Source organism: Stenella coeruleoalba, assembly GCF_951394435.1.
Source record: "Stenella coeruleoalba genome assembly, chromosome: 11".
In the NCBI taxonomy this organism is placed as follows: domain Eukaryota; kingdom Metazoa; phylum Chordata; class Mammalia; order Artiodactyla; family Delphinidae; genus Stenella; species Stenella coeruleoalba.
The window spans coordinates 48,151,310-48,163,451 of record NC_137157.1 but is presented as its reverse complement, the minus strand read 5'-3'; the positions used below and the strand labels follow the sequence as shown (position 1 = coordinate 48,163,451).

Sequence of the window (12,142 nt, the reverse complement as noted above, 5' to 3'; positions counted from 1 at the left end):
CTTTTAAACTGAATTATCTTTATTCCCTTGTCAAAAATTGACCATATATGTGTAGATCTATTTCTGAACTCTCTATTCTGTTCCATTGATCTATTTGTTTTCCTTGATGCCAATACCACACTGTCTTGAGTACCATAGTATCATAATAAACCTTGACATCCGGTAGTGTAAGTTCTCCACATTTGTTCTCTTATTTCAAATTGTTTAAGCTACTTTAGGTCCTTTGCATTTCCATATAAATTTTAGAATCAGCTTATCAATTTCTCCTAAAAGAAAAAAAAGTGCTAAGATTTTGATTGAGATTGTGTTGAATTTATATTTTAATTTAGAGAGAACTGCTATCTTAACCATATTGAGTCTTCCAATCTCTATACATAATATATCTCTCTATTTTGGTTCCGCTTTAATTTCTGTCAGCAACGTTTTGTAGTTTTCCACGTACTGGTCTTTCACATCTTTTTTCAAATTAATTCTAAAATATTTCATATTTTTATGTTATTGTAGATGTTTTTATTTCAATGTCTGTTCATTGCTAGTATATTCAAATACAACTGATTTTTGTATATGATCTTGTATCCTACAATCTTGCTACAAGGTCGCTTATTAGTTCTTGGAGCCCTTTGGAGATTGCATAGGATTTTCTATGTAAATGGTCATGTTATCTGTGAATAGAGTTTTACTTCCTTATTTCTAATCTGTATGCCTTTTATGTCTTTTTTCCTGCCCTATTGCAGGAAATTATGACTCCAAACTCCCCGCAAAGAGCATGAAGTACCTGACTCATTGCTGCCTCAGCGTGCAAGAATTTCTCAAGTGCAAGGGCAAATGGCTCTCCTTCCATATTAGGCCAGCTATGGACACCCCAAATCACTTCAGTACTGGACTCTTAAGTTAGCCCTTCCATGACTTTGGTCTCCAGAATGTACATGCTTACACATACATGTGCACGCAGTGTTATCTTAAAGCCTCCTTATTAAGTTCATATAGCCCATCCAGGACCCAACCCTCCTCCATTCCATTCTAATCACTAGAGGTGTACAGCCTTCATCACCACTCCAGATTCTCCTTTTTCTTATGGTGAGTTTCTCCTTAAAAGCATTTGATGTCTTTGCCAAATGACCTCAGTTGGGTCCATTTTAACACATCTGATATTCTTCAATAATATTTAACTTCAGAAAGCTTTTTTTAATGGAAGTATAGTTGATTTACAATATTGTGTTAGTTTCAGCAAAGTGTACAGCAAAGTGGTTCAGTTATACATATATACATTTTTCAGATTCTTTTCCATTATATGTTATTATAATATACTGAATATAGTTCCCTGTGCTATATAGTAGGTCCTTGTTGTTTACCTATTTTATAGCTAGTGGTGTGTATCTGTTAATCCCAAACTCCTAATTTATCCACCCCCTCTTTCCCCTTTGGTAACCGTAAGTTTGTTTTCTATGTCTATGAGTCTGCTTCAGTTTTGTAAATAAATGCATTTGTATCATTTTTTTAGATTCCACATAGAAGTGATATCATATAATTTTTGTCTTTCTCTTTCTGACTTATTTCACTTAGTATGATAATCTCTAGGTCCATCCATGTTGCTGCAAATGGCATTACTTCATTCTTTCTATGGCTGAGTAATATTCCGTTGTATATGTGTACCACATCTTCTTTATCCATTCATATGTCGATGGACATTTAGGTTGCTTCCATGTCTTGGCTATTGTAAATAGTGCTGCGATGAATATTGGGGTGCATGTATCTTTCAAATTAGCGTTTTCATCTTTTCTGGATGTATGCCCAGGAGTGGGATTGCTGGATCATATGGTAGTTCTATTTTTAGTTTTTTAAGGAACCTCCATACTGTTTTCCACAATGACTGCACCCACAGTGTAGGAGGGTTCCCTTTTCTCCACACCCTAAATAAACGCATTTTTTAAATATAGAATTTATTATTTGTAGACTTTCTGATGATGGCCATTCCGACTGATGTGAGGTGATACCGCATTGTAGTTTTTTTTTAATTAATTAATTAATTAATTTTATTTACTTAATTTTGGCTGCATTGGGTCTTCCTTGCTGCGTGCGTGCTTTCTCTAGTTGCGGCGAGCGGGGGCTACTCTTCGTTGTGGTGCTTGGGTTTCTCATTGCGGTGGCTTCCCTTGTTGCGGAGCACGTGCTCTAGGCACACGGGCTTCCGTAGTTGTGGCTCGCGGGCTTGTAGAGTGCAGGCTCAGTAGTTGTGGCGCACGGGCTTCGTTGCTCCGCGGCATGTGGGAACTTCCTGGACCAGGGCACAGACCCGCGTCCCCTGCATCGGCAGGTGGACTCTCAACCACTGCGCCACCAGGGAAGCCCAAGGGTATTTTTTTTAACATCTTTATTGGAGTATAATTGCTTTACAATGGTGTGTTAGTTTCTGCTGTATAACAAAGTGAATCGGCTATATGCGTATATATATCCCCATATCCCTTCCCTCTTGGTGTCTCCCTCCCACCCTCCCTATCCCACCCCTCTAGGTGGTCGCAAAGCACCAAGCTGATCTCCCTGTGCTATGCGGCTGCTTCCCACTAGCTATCTGTTTTACATTTGGTAGTGTATATATGTCAATGCTACTCTCTCACTTCGTCCCAGCTTACCCTTCCCCCTCCCCGTGTCCTCAAGTCCATTCTCTATGTCTGCGTCTTTATTCCTGTCCTGCCCCTAGATTCATCAGAACCATTTTCCAAAGGGTATTGTTAAAGGGCATAATTACTACAAAAAAGTATCAGTGCAGAGTAAAAACCAATATTTATCTCATTCCCCTAACAAAATGTGACCTACGAAGAAGAAAAAGATGAAAAATATTATTAAAAACAGAATGGTTTTATACTGGGTCCCAAATTCTATTGTGAAATGACCTAGACTTACATTACAGACAAAAAATTCAAATAGAATAAAGAAGTTCCCATTTAGTAAGAAATTACTATATGCCAGGCCCTGTGCTAAGCACTTCATATATATTATTTAATCCTTAGAACACCTTGTGAGATGGGTGTTATTAACTTTATTTTCTGCTGAATGAACTGAGGCTCAAAGAATTTTTATCCCTAAGATATAACTGCACTATTCTATACCAGTTTTTATAAATCAAACAATTATTCACCTCTATTGAGTATTAACCATGTTTTGGGGAGTGCAAGATACTTCCTAGTCTCATGGCAGCCATGTAGGTGTCTGTTTTTATTATCCTTATTACAGAAGTAAATCTCAGGGCCAGAAAGGTAGCCACAGGATGCTAGAGCCCATCCTTTCAACCAATATGCTCTGGTACCTACGTAGATTTTAAAAAATGAAGTTGAGGAAGACTCTTTAATGTAAAAATGGCTTTACAGGATCATTTAACATATCCAGCAAGTATGAGCCAAATCTCCAATTCCTTGAAAGGAATAAAGTATAGTGTAAATATCCAAGGATGAACATGTGGCCTCTGGCATGTAAGCTTAGTAGCATAGTTAAAAATCTTTTGAGTCAAAATTGAACGCCAGTCATGAGACACTGAAGTGTGATATGTTTAGTACCTAGTCTGTAGTTGATGTTCCAAAGGAAAGGATGTGTTTGCCCTATGGTGCATTTCACTATTAGTTTCCAAGTGCACGTAGACTTAAGCCTTTAAAGGGCCCTAGCTAATCAGTTTTCTCTGAATTCAAAAGTAATAACCAGAACAATCAGAAATACTGAAAAGCATCTCTCAGCAAACTGATGCCATTATTCCATTTAGTAGAAAGAAGAAACATTACATTAACATTCTGAAGCCATACTGCCTTGGTTTATATCTAGGCTCTGCCACTTACTTATCTATGTGAACTTTGGTGATTTTCTCACCCTCTCTGTACCTCCTATCTTCAACTGCAAAATGGGGATAAAATGCTGATTAAGTGAGCTAATGTATGCAAAGCCTGGCACGTGGTAATGAGCACCATACAAATGTTTGTTGTTACATGCACTTGGATGTTTATAACACCACTCGTGATTGCCGTGTTCTCAGTTTACTCTTGCCTGGATGGATAAATAAAAACTATAACATTTTTTTCAAGGCATGTTTTCAGTATTGTCCTGGAGCATCCTCACAGAAAAAAACAAAAAAACCAAAGACCTCTTTGAAAGCCTTTTTTCCACCTCTCTTGCCATCAGGACCAGCTCCATCATTTGTGGGACCCAGTGAAAAATGAAAATGAACCTGGAAAAAATTATTAAGAATTCCAAGATGGCAACAGCATTAAGCCAAGTGCAGAACCCCTCTAAGTGCAGGACTCTGTGTGTACACATCATATATCTACAAAGCCGGCCCTGCTGGGCATCTTTTCTTTGGTAGGAAGGTAAGACTCAGAGAGCTCTCTAACTTCACTCAATTGTTTATTTATTTCTTGGAATAGTTGTTACCAACCCTGCCTTGTCCAGGAAAAGACTTAAGGTAATTCTCCTTCTATGGAAAGAGTCTGAGAATCGAAATGTTCTTCAGAAAACCAACTTCCTATTCCAGGGAAGTTATTTAGTATGTCATTAAACATAACTGCTCTCCTGGAATGTGGGAAAATCAATCTTTGAGTTATTAAGGATTCTCTCTGTTCAATGATAAGCTCAGAAACCTTTTCCTGGTCTGGGAACTGCCCCAGTCACCTTGAAGCAGGGACAGAGCATCAATGAAGCCTGAGGCACTTGAGAAAGTCCTCACCTCCAACCAACAACATGAGTCCTAAACCAACAACTAAAAGTTTTTATTCCCATTGAGAGAACCAACTGAATTTTTTTAGCATGTTTTTTCCCTTGTGATTTTTTGCAAATTGATTCCTAAATCATTCAAGAATATTCAAGGCTGAAATCTGTTCACATTAGTTTTGTATCACTATTAGGTTACCAGTGTTAATATCAACTGAACACAAAGAGAAATGCCAAGCCCCCTTTCTTAATGAAGAGCCTTGATTTTATTAGGTTCAAAGAATAGAAAAGTATAAGACTGTGCGTCTCAAAACCATTTAATGCTTAGCCTAGATTTATCCCATATGTCCTTCCTCTGAGCAGTGGCAAGGAGAAACTCAATTGATAAAGGACCTACATGTTTACTCAATCTCCTCTGAACCTTCTTTGAACTGACAGCTGGGGAAGAGCTGCCATTTGTTTAATTCAGCTGCTCCATTATTTTAACCTAGGCCCCCTTCAGAGCTCTCAGCAGTCTTGAATCTCCAGGAGTTGTTTAGAAGTAAGGCAGGCGTGGTTTTTGCAACTATTGGCAGATATTGATCACACTAAAACAGTAATATCTGCTTAAGTCAGGTCATTTTCTCATGTTGCTGTTTATCAGCATTTGGATTTGAGTGTTGTGGTTGGCAAGGCCAAAGCTAGGAAGCCAGACAGCCGTATAATCAGATCATGGAATAAGGCCAGGTTTCAGCTGTTGAAGCAAAAGGAACCTTGAATCCAAAGGTAGATCCAAAAGTAAGAGCATATGCAGGATAGAAGAACCAGGAAATAGAGTCAAAGCAAGTGCAAATGCCAGGGCACATATTGAGACAGTAGTGTGGGGCAAGTAAGTAACAAAGCAATGTAGCATGTGATGATGGTCAAGCAACCAGTCACTGTGCAGAGCAGAACTTGTATGATTTGATCAACCCTGAGTCAAGAAGGCATCAGAAGGAAACACTTTCAGGACAAAAAGCAGTGTCTGGAGGCTTGGTGGTCTGTGTAGGACACCTTGGTTGTTGCAAACAAAGAAAGACTTGAGTACTGAGGGCGAGGCTCACAAAGATTAGAACATGCAACGAGAGAGCTAATGCCGCCTCAGAAAGCCACTGACCCAGGGCTTCGTATAAGTGACCTGCTTAGGAAGAAGACCAGTCCCAGGAGACTGGGCTGGCATGAATCTGTAGGGAAAGGGAGTAATGACAGTGGTGTGGAGGAGTCAGCTCCTATCCAATCATGAGAGCCAGTTGTTAAAATTGAAGGAATTTTGTAAGCCAGCTGTTAAACACCATCATTATTAAAAATCAAATTACATAAACTTAACGGCATAATAAAAACAAAGGTAATAAACACTCAAAACTCATTGCTTCCTAATTATTTCACTACATGTTACTCTTACCTATGCTCTTCAGGTCATTTACGTCTATTGTAACTGTGTGGGGGAAATATTTTTTAATGGCATAATACTGTGGATCTAATCTCTTCCCATATCCACGTTCAGTAACGTCACACTGGTAGCTTGAAATGGACTGTGACAGATAAGGAATATGGTCAATGATACTGTAATAATTTAATATGGGGACAGATGGTTACTAGACTTATTGTGGTGATCATTTCATAATGTATGCAAACATCAAATCCTTAAGTAGTACACCTGAAACTAATATAACATTGTACAACTGTGTTTCAGTAATACATATACATATATATACATAAATTTTTTTAAAAAAGAAATTGGCAGTGACAGAAGCGTGTACACCATGGAAATAAAAAAAAACACAACTTTGTTGGTTATCCATTTTAAATATAGCAGTGTGTACATGTCAATCTCAAACTCCCTAACTATACCTTCCAATAAGGACCTACTGCATAGTGCAGGGAACTCTGCTCAGTATTATGTAACAACTTAAATGGGAAAAGAATTTTAAAAAGGATAGATACACGTATATGTGTAACTGAATCGCTTTGCTGTACACCTGAAACTATCACAACAGTGTTAATCAACTATACTCCATTATAAAATAAAAAGTTTTTAAAATTAAGTAACTAAAAACAACACAACATTGCATGTGTATAACTGAGTCACTTTGCTGTACACCTGAAACTATCACAACACTGTTAATCAACTATACTCCAGTATAAAAGAAAAAGGTTTTAAAATTAAGTAATTAAAAAAACACAACATTATATGTGTGTAACCGAGTCACTTCGCTGTACAGCTGAGATTGGCACAACACTGTAAATCAACTAGACTTCAATTAAAAATAAAATTAAAAAAAATACAACACATCAGAACTTTGGCAGGGAAAGGGAAGGAAGCAGCTATTAAACATGTGCTAGCACAACTCTGGTTAGTGTTCCCATTGCAGAGTTATACCTTGAAAAGCATAATATCCATGGATGTGAAAAGAATAAAGGATTTTGTGACTGTTGCTTGCAAGTTTCTAAACTGAGCATAGCACTCTTCATGATCTGACCCCAAGCTTCCTGCACAGGTTTAGCCCAGATCCTCTGTTTTCTGGCCTCATCCAACATCCTACCAATAACATATTAGGTTTTCTCATGCCTCCATTTATTCAACAGTTACCAAGCTCCTACTGAATACTGGGCACTGTGCTCTGGATTGATGATTCAGGGATGTAAGGAATCCTTCCTGCCCTCAGGGAGCTCACAGCTTAGGGGAAAAAAAGGAACCAACAAACAAACACACGCTTGTAATAGGGAATGGCAAGTGCCATGATGGAGATAGGCATGTGCGTGTGCTTTGTGGGAACACAGGAGATGCACCCATAAGTAAGGGCAACAAGGAAAGATTCCTGGAAGAGGTGACAGTTGAGCTGAGTCTTCATGAGGCAGTACGTTTCAGTGATTAGGCACATGGGTTCCTGAGTTGGATTTCTTGGGTTCAAAGCCCAGCTCCACTAGTTTACTAGCTGGATAACCTTGAACAAATTGCCTAACCTCTCTAAATCTCAGTTTTCTCATCTACAAAACCGGACCCCTCCTTCACAGGGTTATTGTGAGGAGTAAAAACATAATAAATGTAAGGCATTTAGTGCAATGTTGATGATACATAAATGAATTTACGTTTGTCTTTATATTAAGTATTAGCCAAGTGAAGAAGGGAGTGAGGAATGTTTCTGGTAGAGAAAATGGTGCACGCAAAAACCTAGAGGAATAAATGATTGTGACGTGTTTCCCCAAATGCATTTTAAAAACTTTGACTGTTGCATGAAACAATAGGGAAGTGGGAATTTAACATCTTTCTTGAAAAATGTTTGCTTCTGTAACTTTCTGTACCTACCACTCCAGTTATCAGACCCAAGAGTCATATTACACTCCTTCCTTCCACCTACTCCCATATTCATTCAGTCACTAAGTCCTGTAGGTGAGTGCTTGTCAGCCAAATGTGGTCCACTTAGTATTTCCTGCCCATGCGGTCCAATACTTTTATAAAATACAGTAAAGATGAGTAACTAGAAAAACGAAATAGAAAGCAAAGATCTACAAAATCCAAGTCCAATTTGTTCTCTGTTAGATTTTTCAAATGTAAAATTACTCCTTTAACTTGCTACAAATGTTTCATAATACTTTTTTATTTTATTTATTTATTTATTTACTTTTGGCTGCATTGGGTCTTTGTCGCTGCGCGGGCTTTAGTTGTGGCGAGCGGGGGCTACTCTTCGATGCGGTGTGCAGGCTTCTCATTGCTGTGGCTTCTCTTGTTGCAGAGCACAGGCTCTAGGTGCGTGGGCTTTAGTAGTTGTGGCACGTGGGCTCAGTAGTTGTGGCTCGTGGGCTCTAGAGCGCAGGCTCTAGCGCAGCATGTGGGATCTTCCCAGACCAGAGGATTGAACCCGTGTCCCCTGCATTGGCAGGTGGATTCTTAACCGCTGCACCACCAGGGAAGTCCCTGATTCCTTAATTCTTACTCTCAACTTCTGTATTTATCTCACAGCAGATGGTAACAAACAATTCATACACTGTCATCAGTTTAGGAACCGTACTTTGAGACGCATCGCTATAGAACATAATTCCCCCTTAACATTTCTAAAGCACCCCACTTTCTTTCCTTAGTTCAGCCCATAGGCCTTCATCATCTCTCCTCTAAATAACAACCTTCCAGATGGCCTCACTGCCTCCAGTATCTTACACCCCTCCAGTCCATCCTCCATGCTATAGTCAACCAGATCTTAAGTCCCAAATCTAATTAATTTACTCTTCTGTCTAAAACTTGTCAATTATTTCCCACTGCCTTCAGACAGAGCCTGGAACTCCAGCATCTGGCCCTGGCCTCCTTCTCTTTCACACACTTGCACTCTGTGCTCCATGCCTTTGCTTACACTAATGCCTCTACCCGAAACACGTTTTTCCATCTTCTCCACAGAAAAAAAGATCCCCAAATTTACTTACCTTTGAAGATTAAGTTCAAGAAACTTTTTCTGACTTCATCTCCCTGCCCAACTCCTCCTTCAGAGACCTAACACACATTCCTTTGTGTATTCAGCGCACCTTGTATATACTGTGGTGACTATAACATTTATCACAGCTATTTAGATTTATTTTCCTCACCAGACCATAAGTTGCTCTTACACAAATACCATGTCTAGACTTCTTTGTATTATTTCAGTAGCACCTAGCCTGCACATTTGCTAGCATATTGTAGTCATTTAAATCAATGGAAGAGTGGATGGATGAATAAATGATGAGAAAAAATTAAAGTTGAAAAGGTACAAGAACAAGATCAAGAAGTGCTTTTCATATCCTGCAGAGGAATTTGGATTTTTATCTTAAAGGCAACTGAAGACCTTAACGTATTTTAAATACAGACACAACAAAATGCCTTATTGGGTTTTTGAAAGACGGGTCTGGCGACGGTATGATGGGTGGATTGGGAGTTAGAAGAGACAAATGAGCCTAGAGAGACTAGTTTGGAATCTACTGCAGCAACCCCAGCAAGAAGATGGAGAAGAGATGGAGAGAAGACTGGTTCCAGAGATATTTAGGGGGTTGAAGTATGAGAACTTTGTTGAGCAATAAGAGTGGGGAAGATAATTTCTAGAATTTTGTCTCAGTTCATTGGTGCCAACTGTTGATCAGAGGAATAAGAGTAAGGATCAGGTTTTGGAGGGAAATAACACATGAGCTCCTTCCTTTCTGTTCAGTGGCAAATTCAAACTTCACACTTTTCTCAAGCTTCACTGAAGATGCCCAGCAGAGAATCTCACTTGTTTCTCTTTCAGGAATAATAGCAGTCATCAAGCAAGAATCTTGCTGTTTCCTTATTCCCACTGACTAACTCGTCTGCATGTTCCTCCTTCACGGCTCAGTGGAAGAGGATGCCCCCTCAGGTCTCACCCAACCCTATGCCCTCAGACCTCAGCCCCAAGGAGAACCTCTCCTCAGACCTTTAACCTCTCCCTCTTCACTACCTCTTTCCTGCAGCATATAGCTTTCAAATGTCTCTCATGACCCCTTCCACCTTTTGCTTATTCCTTGCTTTTCTTTAACCAACTTTCTCTAAGATAAATCTCTACAGTTAAATTCAAGTTATACTTGCAGTACATTATCATTGTTAAAAGCTCAAAAATACATAGACTATGAAGGAGAAATCATTTGTAATTCCACTATTTAGAAATAGTTCTTGCTAATAGACTGGTATATTTCTTTCTAGTAATTTTTCTATGCACATATACAAGTATGTATAAATGTCTACTTTATAAATACTCTCCAATTCAAAGTATTTTGCCATGTTATTAAATTTTTTCCATTAACATTATTTTAATGAATATGTAATCCATTATCTGGCATAAATGTATTTATCTCTCACTGTTGACTTTTTAAAATTTTTCTAGTATTTTGGTAAGATAAATAGCATTGTGTATTATAAACACCTTATTCACCTTTCAGATTGTTTCCTTAGAATAAATTTCTAAAAGTGGGCCTCTTATGTCAAAGAGTATAAACACCTTTCAAGATTTTTTTTTTTAATTGGGGTATAGTTTTACAATGTTGCGTTAGTTTCTACTGTACAGGAAAGTGAAGTAGAGTTCCCTGTGCTATACAGCAGGTTCTCATTAGTTATCTATTTTATACATATTAGTTAGTGTATATATGTCAATCCCAATCTCCCAATTCATCCCATCTCCCCCTTTCCCCCCTTGGTGTCCATACATTTGTTCTCTACATCTATGTCTCTATTTCTGCTATGCAAACAGGTTCATCTGTATCACTTTTCTAGATTCCACATATATGCGTTAATATACTTTCAAGATTTTGATACATATTCCCAAATTGCTTTCCAGAAAGGTTGTACCAAAATACATTTCTATTAACTCTGCTTTTGCTAGGTTTATTATCATTTTTGAAGAGATTTTTTTCATTTAATAATCAAAAATGGTATCTGATTATTTTGTTCTGCATTTCTTCAATTAAAACAGTTTTAGGCCACTGAACTGTACACTTAAAAATGATTAAGATGATGAAAGTTCTGTGTATTTTACCACGATAAAAAAATTTGAAAAAAGTAAAGTTGGGCAGTTTTAATATTTGTTAGTCATTTCTATTTTCTCTTTGGTGAATTATGTATTCTTGTCCTTTGTCCATTTAACTACTGGGCTCAATAGTTTTCTTATTGATTTTTATTAGTTCTTTATATAGTAAAGGTGTTAAATCTCTTGCTGTTGATTTTATTGAAACTATATTTCCCTATTTGTTTTTTCATGTAAGTTTGTTTATGGGCTTGGATGTTTATGGAGGAGGGGGCAGTATAGACACATTTTAACTTTTCATATATTCAAATCTTTTAATAATTTCCTTTGGGTTTTCTTCCACTGCTATTATGCTCAAAAAGTCCTTTACTAGCCAGCCATCAAGTAATCATTCATCTACATGATTCTCTTACAGATATTGTTCTCCAGTCCTACAGCTCTAAAACTAACATGAAAACACTCATTCTCCATCTCAAGGAACTCTACTAGCCAGTGAAGGAGACAGACATATACACAGGTAAATACAAACACATAAGAGATTGGTGAAGGACTGCTCATCCTACTTAACAGAGGTTCATGACTAAACGCACCAACATAGGTCAGGGGACCAAATTTGCCTAAAGCAACTCATCTCCTGGTTTTATCATCATAAATTAATTTTGGACCATTTAACACATGCACAAAACTGTACTATTTCTAGAAATATATGAAATGGGAATATGGTAGCCCATCCCAGCTAATCAGCCCCTTCTTCCTGGCTCTGGAGGTTTTAAAAACAACGATTCATAAAATATTTCCCAGGCAACCATCCATCCAGTCTTCCCACAAGTCTGAATTTGTCAGCCTGTCTTAATTTTAATCTAAGAAATTAAATCTCCATTTTAGTTTTATTAACGCTTTTACTGGTTTGCTGTTTTTAAAAGAAAACATGTAAATTATGA

At 37.9% G+C, this 12,142-nt stretch overlaps 1 long non-coding RNA gene across 2 annotated transcripts in view; it reads left to right on the top strand.

The window, feature by feature from the left end:
* Positions 1–11,783, top strand: part of LOC307194951 — a 150,027-nt gene extending 138,244 nt beyond the window's left edge. Inside the window, exon 8 of one of the 2 annotated variants that reach the window (XR_013830676.1) lies at positions 11,617–11,783. This is a non-coding gene — a long non-coding RNA (uncharacterized lncRNA). Of the gene's footprint in view, positions 1–734; positions 1,061–11,616 lie in introns of those variants that run through there. The other variant, XR_013830677.1, reaches the window with a different exon arrangement.
* Positions 11,784–12,142: the final 359 nt, after the last annotated feature.